General features: G+C 50.9%; 1 protein-coding gene across 2 annotated transcripts in view; it reads right to left on the reverse strand.

Moving 5' to 3' along the window:
• HERC3 (HECT and RLD domain containing E3 ubiquitin protein ligase 3) overlaps nucleotides 1–10565 on the reverse strand; it is a 119466-nt gene extending 108901 nt beyond the window's left edge. For both annotated transcript variants that reach the window (XM_075351175.1, XM_075351182.1), the window contains exon 1: nucleotides 10483–10565. The gene's annotated coding sequence lies outside the window, so the exon portion shown is untranslated. The remainder of the gene's footprint in view (nucleotides 1–10482) is intronic.
• Between the last annotated feature and the right edge of the window lie 2609 nt (nucleotides 10566–13174).

Genomic DNA, 13174 nt, shown 5'->3' on the forward strand with positions numbered 1-13174 from the left:
TCAGTGTATATAGGAAGGACACAAGACACTATGGGTACAGATGAGAGGAACACAAGACTATCCACTATATAGATGAGAGGAACACAAGACTATCCACTATATAGATGAGAGGAACACAAGATTATCCGCTATATAGATGAGAGGAACACAAGATTATCCGCTATATAGATGAGAGGGACACAAGACTATCCGCTTTATAGATGAGAGGAACACAAGATTATCCGCTATATAGATGAGAGGAGCACAAGATTATCCGCTATATAGATGAGAGGAACACAAGATTATCCGCTATATAGATGAGAGGAACACAAGACTATCCGCTATATAGATGAGAGGGACACAAGATTATCCGCTATATAGATGAGAGGAACACAAGATTATCCGCTATATAGATGAGAGGGACACAAGACTATCCGCTATATAGATGAGAGGGACACAAGATTATCCGCTATATAGATGAGAGGAACACAAGATTATCCGCTATATAGATGAGAGGAACACAAGATTATCCGCTATATAGATGAGAGGGACACAAGACTATCCACTATATAGATGAGAGGAACACAAGATTATCCGCTATATAGATGAGAGGAACACAAGACTATCCGCTATATAGATGAGAGGGACACAAGACTATCCGCTTTATAGATGAGAGGGACACAAGATTATCCGCTATATAGATGAGAGGAACACAAGACTATCCGCTATATAGATGAGAGGAACACAAGACTATCCGCTTTATAGATGAGAGGAACACAAGATTATCCGCTATATAGATGAGAGGAACACAAGATTATCCGCTATATAGATGAGAGGGACACAAGATTATCCGCTATATAGATGAGAGGAACACAAGACTATCCGCTATATAGATGAGAGGGACACAAGATTATCCGCTATATAGATGAGAGGGACACAAGATTATCCGCTATATAGATGAGAGGAACACAAGATTATCCGCTATATAGATGAGAGGAACACAAGATTATCCGCTATATAGATGAGGAACACAAAATTATCCGCTATATAGATGAGAGGGACACAAGATTATCCGCTATATAGATGAGAGGGACACAAGATTATCCGCTATATAGATGAGAGGGACACAAGACTATCCGCTATATAGATGAGAGGAAGACAAGATTATCCGCTATATAGATGAGAGGAAGACAAGATTATCCGCTATATAGATGAGAGGGACACAAGACTATCCACTATATAGATGAGAGGAAGACAAGATTATCCGCTATATAGATGAGAGGAACACAAGATTATCCGCTATATAGATGAGAGGGACACAAGATTATCCGCTTTATAGATGAGAGGGACACAAGATTATCCGCTATATAGATGAGAGGAACACAAGACTATCCGCTATATAGATGAGAGGAACACAAGACTATCCGCTTTATAGATGAGAGGAACACAAGATTATCCGCTATATAGATGAGAGGAAGACAAGACTATCCGCTATATAGATGAGAGGGACACAAGATTATCCGCTATATAGATGAGAGGGACACAAGACTATCCGCTATATAGATGAGAGGAAGACAAGACTTTCCGCTATATAGATGAGAGGGACACAAGATTATCCGCTATATAGATGAGAGGGACACAAGACTATCCGCTATATAGATGAGAGGAACACAAGACTTTCCGCTATATAGATGAGAGGGACACAAGATTATCCGCTATATAGATGAGAGGGACACAAGATTATCCGCTATATAGATGAGAGGGACACAAGATTATCCGCTATATAGATGAGAGGGACACGAGATTATCCGCTATATAGATGAGAGGGACAAGATGCTCTCCTATATAGATGAGAGGGACAAGATGCTCTCCTATATAGATGAGAGGGACAAGATGCTCTCCTATATAGATGAGAGGGACAAGATGCTCTCCTACATAGATGAGAGGGACAAGATGCTCTCCTACATAGATGAGAGGGACAAGATGCTCTCCTACATAGATGAGAGGGACAAGATGCTCTCCTACATAGATGAGAGGGACAAGATGCTCTCCTACATAGATGAGAGGGACAAGATGGTTTGCTATGGTTATATAGAGGAGGGACACAAGATGCTCCGTTGTGGATATAGATGAGAGGCACACAAGCTTTGCCTATAGCAGATGTGGAGGGACGCATCCTCTAAAAGTTGTACCATCACGGAGGCTCACTTCACGGGTCAGGTACACCCGCAGAATGTGCAGAACTAGTTGGACAACTTTGCATACACTTCGCTTTACTTCTCTTGCAGTAATAAGGAGTTACAACCGGGAGCATGGCCCAGAGATGTGCTCGGCTGCTGGCTGACAGGCGCACCCTAAGAGCCATCTTGGCTCCAATAGTTACTACTTAGTTCCCTAACATCGGAATAGTTAAAAGATGAAATCCAGTCAACCCTCTCTTACTGATCTGGAGGCTGGGAGGGGGCTGAAGGGGCACCTCTCTATGCCTCCTATGTACACAACAGTCACCTCACGAGATGGGACAGGGAATCATTATTCCGAAGATAGATAAAAGTCTTAGCAGTGGGACCCCCATCTTGCAAATATTCATAGCATATCCTGTGGATAACTACGTCGCTATAACCACCAGGGATCATGGTACTAGCTGCTCCGCTGTATCCACCAGGGATCATGGTACTAGCTGCTCCGCTGTATCCACCAGGGATCAGGGTACTAGCTGCTCCGCTGTATCCACCAGGGATCAGGGTACTAGCTGCTCCGCTGTATCCACCAGGGATCAGGGTACTAGCTGCTCCGCTGTATCCACCAGGGATCAGGGTACTAGCTGCTCTGCTGTATCCACCAGGGATCAGGGTACTAGCTACTCCGCTGTATCCACCAGGGATCAGGGTACTAGCTACTCCGCTGTATCCACCAGGGATCAGGGTACTAGCTGCTCCGCTGTATCCACCAGGGATCATGGTACTAGCTGCTCCGCTGTATCCACCAGGGATCATGGTACTAGCTGCTCCGCTGTATCCACCAGGGATCATGGTACTAGCTACTCCGCAGTATCCACCAGGGATCAGGGTACTAGCTACTCCGCAGTATCCACCAGGGATCAGGGTACTACCGTGTTTCCCCGAAAGTAGGACCCCCCCGAAAGTAAGACAGGGTGGGGGTTACGGGGGGGTCCTTCAATGTAAGGCCTCCCCCGAATGTAAGGCAGGGTTGGGGGGCCAGTGTGACATGTAAGGCCCTTACCTTTGGGCCGCCGCTGTCCCCCATTGGGTCCCCAGGCTCCAGAGGTGTCCTCAGGTGCAGCTGGGCGGGTCCAGCGCTCATGGGGTTAACTCGCCGTGTTAACCCCGCAATCCGCCCAGCTCATTGGCCGCCCCTGCTCCCCACGTCACCGCCGGCCCCCGGCTCGAGCGCTGATTGGCCCAGCAGCTCGGGCTGTAATTGGCCGCCCCAGCCCCACGTCACCGCCGGCCTCCGGCTCGAGCGCTGATTGGCCCAGCAGCTCGGGCTGTAATTGGCCGCCCCAGCCCCACGTCACCGCCGGCCTCCGGCTCGAGCGCTGATTGGCCCAGCAGCTCGGGCTGTAATTGGCCGCCCCAGCCCCACGTCACCGCCGGCCTCCGGCTCGAGCGCTGATTGGCCCAGCAGCTCGGGCTGTAATTGGCCGCCCCAGCCCCACGTCACCGCTGTTTCCCTGCTGATTGGCACAGCGTTCCCTGCAGCACAGGCCTTCCGCACCGCAGAGGAAAACGTCCACCATTTAAAAACCAAGTAGGGAAACATGTACTGTATAGGGTATGGGGCTGTGTGCAGTGGGATACGGCACAGCCCCATACCCCATAACAGTGCCGTATCCCACTGCACACAGCCCCATACCCCATAACAGTGCCGTATCCCACTGCACTGTTATGGGGTATGGGGCTGTGTGCAGTGGGATACGGCACAGCCCCATACCCCATAACAGTGCCGTATCCCACTGCACACAGCCCCATACCCCATAACAGTGCCGTATCCCACTGCACTGTTATGGGGTATGGGGCTGTGTGCAGTGGGATACGGCACAGCCCCATACCCCATAACAGTGCCGTATCCCACTGCACACAGCCCCATACCCCATAACAGTGCCGTATCCCACTGCACACAGCCCCATACCCCATAACAGTGCCGTATCCCACTGCACTGTTAAGAAATTGTCATTTTTTTTCGGCTAATGTAAGACCTCCCCTGAAAGTAAGACAGGGTGGGACTTTTTGGGGTAAAATTAATGTAAGACAGGGTCTTACTTTCGGGGAAACACGGTAGCTGCTCCGCTGTAACCACCAGGGATCATGGTACTAGCTAATCCGCTGTATCCACCAGGGATCAGGGTACTAGCTAATCCGCTGTAACCACCAGCAATCACGGCACTAGCTACTCCACTATACAACCAGAGTTCATGGTACTAGCTACTCCGCTATACTCACCAGGGATCAGTGTACTAGCTACTCCGCTATACTACCAGGGATCACTCTGCTATACTACCAGGGATCATTGTACTAGCTACTCCGCTATACTACCAGGGATCATTGTACTAGTTACTCCGCTATACTACCAGGGATCACTCTGCTATACTCACCAGGGATCATTGTACTAACTACTCCGCTATACTACCAGGGATCACTCTGCTATACTACCAGGGATCATTGTACTAGCTACTCCGCTATACTACCAGGGATCATTGTACTAGTTACTCCGCTATACTACCAGGGATCACTCTGCTATACTACCAGGGATCATTGTACTAGCTACTCCGCTATACTACCAGGGATCATTGTACTAGCTACTCCGCTATACTACCAGGGATCATTGTACTAGCTACTCCGCTATACTACCAGGGATCATTGTACTAGTTACTCCGCTATACTACCAGGGATCACTCTGCTATACTACCAGGGATCATTGTACTAGTTACTCCGCTATACTACCAGGGATCACTCTGCTATACTACCAGGGATCATTGTACTAGTTACTCCGCTATACTACCAGGGATCACTCTGCTATACTACCAGGGATCATTGTACTAGTTACTCCGCTATACTACCAGGGATCACTCTGCTATACTACCAGGGATCATTGTACTAGTTACTCCGCTATACTACCAGAGATCATTGTACTAGCTACTCCGCTATACTACCAGGGATCACTATGCTATACTGCCAGGGATCATTGTACTAGCTACTCCGCTATACTACCAGGGATCATTGTACTAGCTACTCCGCTATACTACCAGGGATCATTGTACTAGTTACTCCGCTATACTACCAGGGATCACTCTGCTATACTACCAGGGATCATTGTACTAGTTACTCCGCTATACTACCAGGGATCACTCTGCTATACTACCAGGGATCATTGTACTAGTTACTCCGCTATACTACCAGGGATCACTCTGCTATACTACCAGGGATCATTGTACTAGTTACTCCGCTATACTACCAGGGATCACTCTGCTATACTACCAGGGATCATTGTACTAGTTACTCCGCTATACTACCAGGGATCACTCTGCTATACTACCAGGGATCATTGTACTAGTTACTCCGCTATACTACCAGAAATCATTGTACTAGCTACTCCGCTATACTACCAGGGATCACTATGCTATACTGCCAGGGATCATTGTACTAGCTACTCCGCTATACTACCAGGGATCATTGTACTAGCTACTCCGCTATACTACCAGGGATCATTGTACTAGTTACTCCGCTATACTACCAGGGATCACTCTGCTATACTACCAGGGATCATTGTACTAGTTACTCCGCTATACTACCAGGGATCACTCTGCTATACTATCAGGGATCATTGTACTAGTTACTCCGCTATACTACCAGGGATCACTCTGCTATACTACCAGGGATCATTGTACTAGTTACTCCGCTATACTACCAGGGATCACTCTGCTATACTACCAGGGATCATTGTACTAGTTACTCCGCTATACTACCAGAGATCATTGTACTAGCTACTCCGCTATACTACCAGGGATCACTATGCTATACTGCCAGGGATCATTGTACTAGCTACTCCGCTATACTACCAGGGATCATTGTACTAGCTACTCCGCTATACTACCAGGGATCATTGTACTAGTTACTCCGCTATACTACCAGGGATCACTCTGCTATACTACCAGGGATCATTGTACTAGTTACTCCGCTATACTACCAGGGATCACTCTGCTATACTACCAGGGATCATTGTACTAGTTACTCCGCTATACTACCAGGGATCACTCTGCTATACTACCAGGGATCATTGTACTAGTTACTCCGCTATACTACCAGGGATCACTCTGCTATACTACCAGGGATCATTGTACTAGTTACTCCGCTATACTACCAGGGATCACTCTGCTATACTACCAGGGATCATTGTACTAGTTACTCCGCTATACTACCAGAGATCATTGTACTAGCTACTCCGCTATACTACCAGGGATCACTATGCTATACTGCCAGGGATCATTGTACTAGCTACTCCGCTATACTACCAGGGATCATTGTACTAGCTACTCCGCTATACTACCAGGGATCATTGTACTAGTTACTCCGCTATACTACCAGGGATCACTCTGCTATACTACCAGGGATCATTGTACTAGTTACTCCGCTATACTACCAGGGATCACTCTGCTATACTACCAGGGATCATTGTACTAGTTACTCCGCTATACTACCAGGGATCACTCTGCTATACTACCAGGGATCATTGTACTAGTTACTCCGCTATACTACCAGAGATCATTGTACTAGCTACTCCGCTATACTACCAGGGATCACTATGCTATACTGCCAGGGATCATTGTACTAGCTACTCCGCTATACTACCAGGGATCATTGTACTAGCTACTCCGCTATACTACCAGGGATCATTGTACTAGTTACTCCGCTATACTACCAGAGATCATTGTACTAGCTACTCCGCTATACTACCAGGGATCACTATGCTATACTGCCAGGGATCATTGTACTAGCTACTCCGCTATACTACCAGGGATCATTGTACTAGCTACTCCGCTATACTACCAGGGATCATTGTACTAGTTACTCCGCTATACTACCAGGGATCACTCTGCTATACTACCAGGGATCATTGTACTAGTTACTCCGCTATACTACCAGGGATCACTCTGCTATACTACCAGGGATCATTGTACTAGTTACTCCGCTATACTACCAGGGATCACTCTGCTATACTACCAGGGATCATTGTACTAGTTACTCCGCTATACTACCAGAGATCATTGTACTAGCTACTCCGCTATACTACCAGGGATCACTATGCTATACTGCCAGGGATCATTGTACTAGCTACTCCGCTATACTACCAGGGATCATTGTACTAGCTACTCCGCTATACTACCAGGGATCATTGTACTAGTTACTCCGCTATACTACCAGGGATCACTCTGCTATACTACCAGGGATCATTGTACTAGTTACTCCGCTATACTACCAGGGATCACTCTGCTATACTACCAGGGATCATTGTACTAGTTACTCCGCTATACTACCAGGGATCACTCTGCTATACTACCAGGGATCATTGTACTAGTTACTCCGCTATACTACCAGGGATCACTCTGCTATACTACCAGGGATCATTGTACTAGTTACTCCGCTATACTACCAGGGATCACTCTGCTATACTACCAGGGATCATTGTACTAGCTACTCCGCTACACTACCAGGGATCACTCTGCTATACTACAGGGATCATTGTACTAGTTACTCCGCTATACTACCAGGGATCACTCTGCTATACTACCAGGGATCATTGTACTAGCTACTCCGCTATACTACCAGGGATCATTGTACTAGCTACTTCCGCTATACTACCAGGGATCATTGTACTAGCTACTCCCCTATACTACCAGGGATTATGGAAATAATTACTACACAATACCACTTGGAACTAGGCATTTAAAAACTTCACTACACCATACCACAAGAGGCAAGGGCTTTAACTATTTCACTACACTATACTGCCAAAGATGGTGGCATTAACTACTTCATCATGTCTTCAGAGGCAAGGGAATTCCTTTGTAAAATTAGACCACCAGGAATCATGGTATTAACTACTATATTTCCAGAGCCTAGGCCTCCACTACACCATACCACCAGGGGGCGCTGGATGTGGGGGGGCACATGGGCGCTGGACGTGGGGGGGGCACAGGGGCGCTGGACGTGGAGGGGGGCACAGGGGCGCTGGACGGGGGGGGGCACAGGGGCGCTGGATGGGGGAGGGGGACAGGAGCGCTGGATGTGGGGGGGGGCACAGGGGAGACTGGACGTGGGGGGGCACAGGGGAGACTGGACGTGGGGGGGCACAGGGGAGACTGGACGTGGGGGGGCACAGGGGAGACTGGACGTGGGGGGGCACAGGGGAGACTGGACGTGGGGGGGCACAGGGGAGACTGGACGTGGGGGGGCACAGGGGAGACTGGACGTGGGGGGGCACAGGGGAGACTGGACGTGGGGGGGCACAGGGGAGACTGGACGTGGGGGGGCACAGGGGAGACTGGACGTGGGGGGGCACAGGGGAGACTGGACGTGGGGGGGCACAGGGGAGACTGGACGTGGGGGGCACAGGGGAGACTGGACGTGGGGGGGCACAGGGGAGACTGGACGTGGGGGGGCACAGGGGGAGACTGGACGTGGGGGGGCACAGGGGAGACTGGACGTGGGGGGGCACAGGGAGACTGGACGTGGGGGGGCACAGGGGAGACTGGACGTGGGGGGGCACAGGGGAGACTGGACGTGGGGGGGCACAGGGGAGACTGGACGTGGGGGGGCACAGGGGAGACTGGACGTGGGGGGCACAGGGGAGACTGGACGTGGGGGGGGCACAGGGGAGACTGGACGTGGGGGGGCACAGGGGAGACTGGACGTGGGGGGGCACAGGGGAGACTGGACGTGGGGGGGCACAGGGGAGACTGGACGTGGGGGGGCACAGGGGAGACTGGACGTGGGGGGCACAGGGGAGACTGGACGTGGGGGGGCACAGGGGAGACTGGACGTGGGGGGGCACAGGGGAGACTGGACGTGGGGGGGCACAGGGGAGACTGGACGTGGGGGGGCACAGGGGAGACTGGACGTGGGGGGGCACAGGGGAGACTGGACGTGGGGGGGCACAGGGGAGACTGGACGTGGGGGGGCACAGGGGAGACTGGACGTGGGGGGGCACAGGGGAGACTGGACGTGGGGGGGCACAGGGGAGACTGGACGTGGGGGGGCACAGGGGAGACTGGACGTGGGGGGGCACAGGGGAGACTGGACGTGGGGGGGCACAGGGGAGACTGGACGTGGGGGGGCACAGGGGAGACTGGACGTGGGGGGGCACAGGGGAGACTGGACGTGGGGGGGGCACAGGGGGAGACTGGACGTGGGGGGGCACAGGGGAGACTGGACGTGGGGGGGCACAGGGAGACTGGACGTGGGGGGGCACAGGGGAGACTGGACGTGGGGGGGCACAGGGGAGACTGGACGTGGGGGGGCACAGGGGAGACTGGACGTGGGGGGGCACAGGGGAGACTGGACGTGGGGGGGCACAGGGGAGACTGGACGTGGGGGGGCACAGGGGAGACTGGACGTGGGGGGCACAGGGGAGACTGGACGTGGGGGGGCACAGGGAGACTGGACGTGGGGGGGGCACAGGGGAGACTGGACGTGGGGGGGGCACAGGGGAGACTGGACGTGGGGGGGCACAGGGGAGACTGGACGTGGGGGGGCACAGGGGAGACTGGACGTGGGGGGGCACAGGGGAGACTGGACGTGGGGGGGCACAGGGGAGACTGGACGTGGGGGGGCACAGGGGAGACTGGACGTGGGGGGGCACAGGGGAGACTGGACGTGGGGGGGCACAGGGGAGACTGGACGTGGGGGGGCACAGGGGAGACTGGACGTGGGGGGGCACAGGGGAGACTGGACGTGGGGGGGCACAGGGGAGACTGGACGTGGGGGGGCACAGGGGAGACTGGACGTGGGGGGGCACAGGGGAGACTGGACGTGGGGGGGCACAGGGGGAGACTGGACGTGGGGGGGGCACAGGGGAGACTGGACGTGGGGGGGGCACAGGGGAGACTGGACGTGGGGGGGGCACAGGGGAGACTGGAAGTGGGGGGGCACAGGGGAGACTGGAAGTGGGGGGGCACAGGGGCCCGGGCGCTGGATGTGGGGGGCACGGGGGCTGGGGCGCTGGATGTGATGAGCCCAGCTGTGACCCCTGCAGACGATCACTCCCTTATGCTGTGCCCCTTAGGACCTGACAGCACAGTAATCCCTTCCTGTAGCACTTATCCTGGCACCAATGCCCCTTACACCCAGGGTCTGGGAGCAATAGCCCACCCCGCCGGCCTCCACTGCAGGCCTGAGCCGGCACTATCAGGGCAGCCTTACTCCGCCGGCACATGCTGTGTAAAGCCGGGTATAACGGTGGGGGGACTGAGCGGAGACCACCTACCTGAGCCCGGCTCCGACCTGCGCGTCCACCTCTGTCACATAACATGGAAGTTTCGGAACAGACTCCCACACAAGCACCGCCCACTCAGCTCAATGAGTGACAGTGAGCCTGACGAATAGCGAGGAAACGACACACTCCCTGTCAACAGAGGCGGGCTTCTTCCACAGCCCCTAGCAACCAATGACAAGGCCTCCAACGCCCTCCGATAATAGGCGTGCTGTCGAGGGGGCGGAGCTTGCTGTCAGAGCTGGGTACTATAGTGTACGCCGACAGCTGCTTGTAGTAGAAAGCCTGTGTGTGCGCCTGCAATGTATAGTACATACAGGAAGAACCAGGCTCGGCAGAGTAATATAGGGGCAATAATATGGAGGCAATAAATGTGTGATGGCGGGGAGCTCCCTGGCCTGTTGTGCCACCCAATGTATAATACATGTAGAAGAACCAGAGATGGCAGAGGGGGCAATATACTGTATGTGTGAGGGCGGGGAGCTGCGTGTAGTAGATAGCCCTGGCCTGTGTGCCTGCCCAATGTATACTACATATAGGAAGAACCAGAGATGGCAGAGGGGGCAATATACAGTATGTGTGAGGGCGGGGAGCTGCGTGTAGTAGATAGCCCTGACCAGTGTACCTGCCCAATGTATACTACATATAGGAAGAACCAGAGATGGCAGAGGGGGCAATATACTGTATGTGTGAGACTGCACAGACAAAAACAAAGAATGCTCCTGAATGCGGATACGCATGAAGGGTCAATAAGTAGTATGGCACACAATTGAAGGCAACTAAACTATTCTTGGACAGTGTGGCGAGTTCGCTGACTCTGAGGGCCCAGAAAGGCCAAGTTAAAGGTTGTGGACAACAGGGATATCTCCCTTGGGATTGAACAAACAGCCTGCATAGTCGATTAACTGAAGAAGCATCAGGTAAAAAATTGGGATGCCTCTTATTTATGGATTGGTGGGACTTAAACCAGCCATTAAAGGGATATGCAAATAACAAAAGGTTTAGTAACGTAGAACATCCCATCAAAAATGAAACAAAATACAAATAAATGCTTCTGGGCTACAGAGGCGAAAGAACCAAAGTTATAAAGGTGCATCAAATATTGGAGGGTAACCTCCGAACAGGTAAAGTTATCAGAACCGAGGGACCAGCTACCAGAATACCTATACCTAACCACTGTTTCACGCCTATCCATAAAGTTGCCACTTTGAAGGGGGATCTGAAGTCCTAATCTCTGTCAGGAGTTGGTCCCGACAAGATCTCGCAGCGGTGTGGCAATGGCAACCCACCGGGCTGGCATTAGGTACCAGCTGAAAAATCCTGCAAACAGAAACGAGACAATCAATATGGAGCATTACTCTGAGAACCCGTAGCCCATGCTCGGATCCAAATGTGTATTGTATGCAGCGTAACAGCAAACAAAATATTACAGTTGGCTAGTGACTTGTGGCAAAACTCCACAGCAATGACAATAGGGAACGATTCTGAAAAGGAAAAATTAGCAGTCAAACAAAAAGTTAACAAGGTGAGGGCCAGGTGCCCCGGCACCACTGATTGCCAAAAACAGCGCTAAAACCATCTGAAAAAAGACGCATTGGTGAGCAAAAATAAAACCTGGTTAGACACCACAGAACACATGTTGAACATGCACTCATTAAAGGTGAAAAGGAATTGAGACCAAATCAGTACGTCAGAAGTAATACGTAATCCTGTGGTCAGGGTGAAGCGCCCTTCTGGTGGACTTATGAATCCTGTGGTCAGGATGAAGCGCCCCTAGTGGACAATGAGAGGCGGTGAACTGCATTTGGCGCAATGTAACTTTCCTGTAAAGACACAAATACTTATAACTATACTATGCCTGTAATTCTAATTAGCTCGGGCTGTAATTCTGACCTCTCTAATGCTGCCGTTCAGTAATATAACATCACATAAGCAACAAAATTGTCCAACAGAATTACCAATTAGACAAAGTGAATGTATTTTCATGGTATGTAGAAAATCCCTTTAAGACTGCACCGTACAAAAACAAAACCCACACTCAATTGAAACAGGGTCTGAATCTTTCGTGCCCTACGTTTGTTTGGGGGCAAAGGGACAACAAACTCAATATCAACTGAAAAAAAATGAAAAAATGGCAAAAATTGTTTGCATTCATCGAAGTCACTAGAGCAATTAAAGAAAATCATCAAGTAGTGAGTGACAAATTTTGAGACCGTCTCACACCACCGCACCCATTGAAGAAATGAACTGAAGAGTTAAAAATAATGGAATGACATAAAGCATCCCATGGGAAGTAAAGAATCGTAATAAAAATTGCCATACATGCAACAACCAAAATATGGAACAGTACGGATGAACAGGTAACGGACAAAACACAGATTCGATATCAGATTAAGCAAAAGTGCACTGCGTCCGAACTCCCGTATAAGAGAAATTACACTGTAAAAAGACACAGAAATCAAAGCTTACTCAGGAGGGATACCATGATTAACAGACCCGCCGTGTGGGTGAGATACAGTAGGTGGTGTATCAATTGAAATTTAACCGGTTCCGTTCCTTTTAGCGACAATAAGGGAGCAATTAGAAAAATTAAATAGAATAAATAAAGTGAAAGAAATAATACAAAACTGATATGACCAGCCACATCCTTATTGGGATATTTGTCAAGCCACAAGGGGCATCTCTG

The sequence above is a fragment of the Anomaloglossus baeobatrachus genome, chromosome 1, assembly GCF_048569485.1.
Source record: "Anomaloglossus baeobatrachus isolate aAnoBae1 chromosome 1, aAnoBae1.hap1, whole genome shotgun sequence".
NCBI classification, from domain to species: domain Eukaryota; kingdom Metazoa; phylum Chordata; class Amphibia; order Anura; family Aromobatidae; genus Anomaloglossus; species Anomaloglossus baeobatrachus.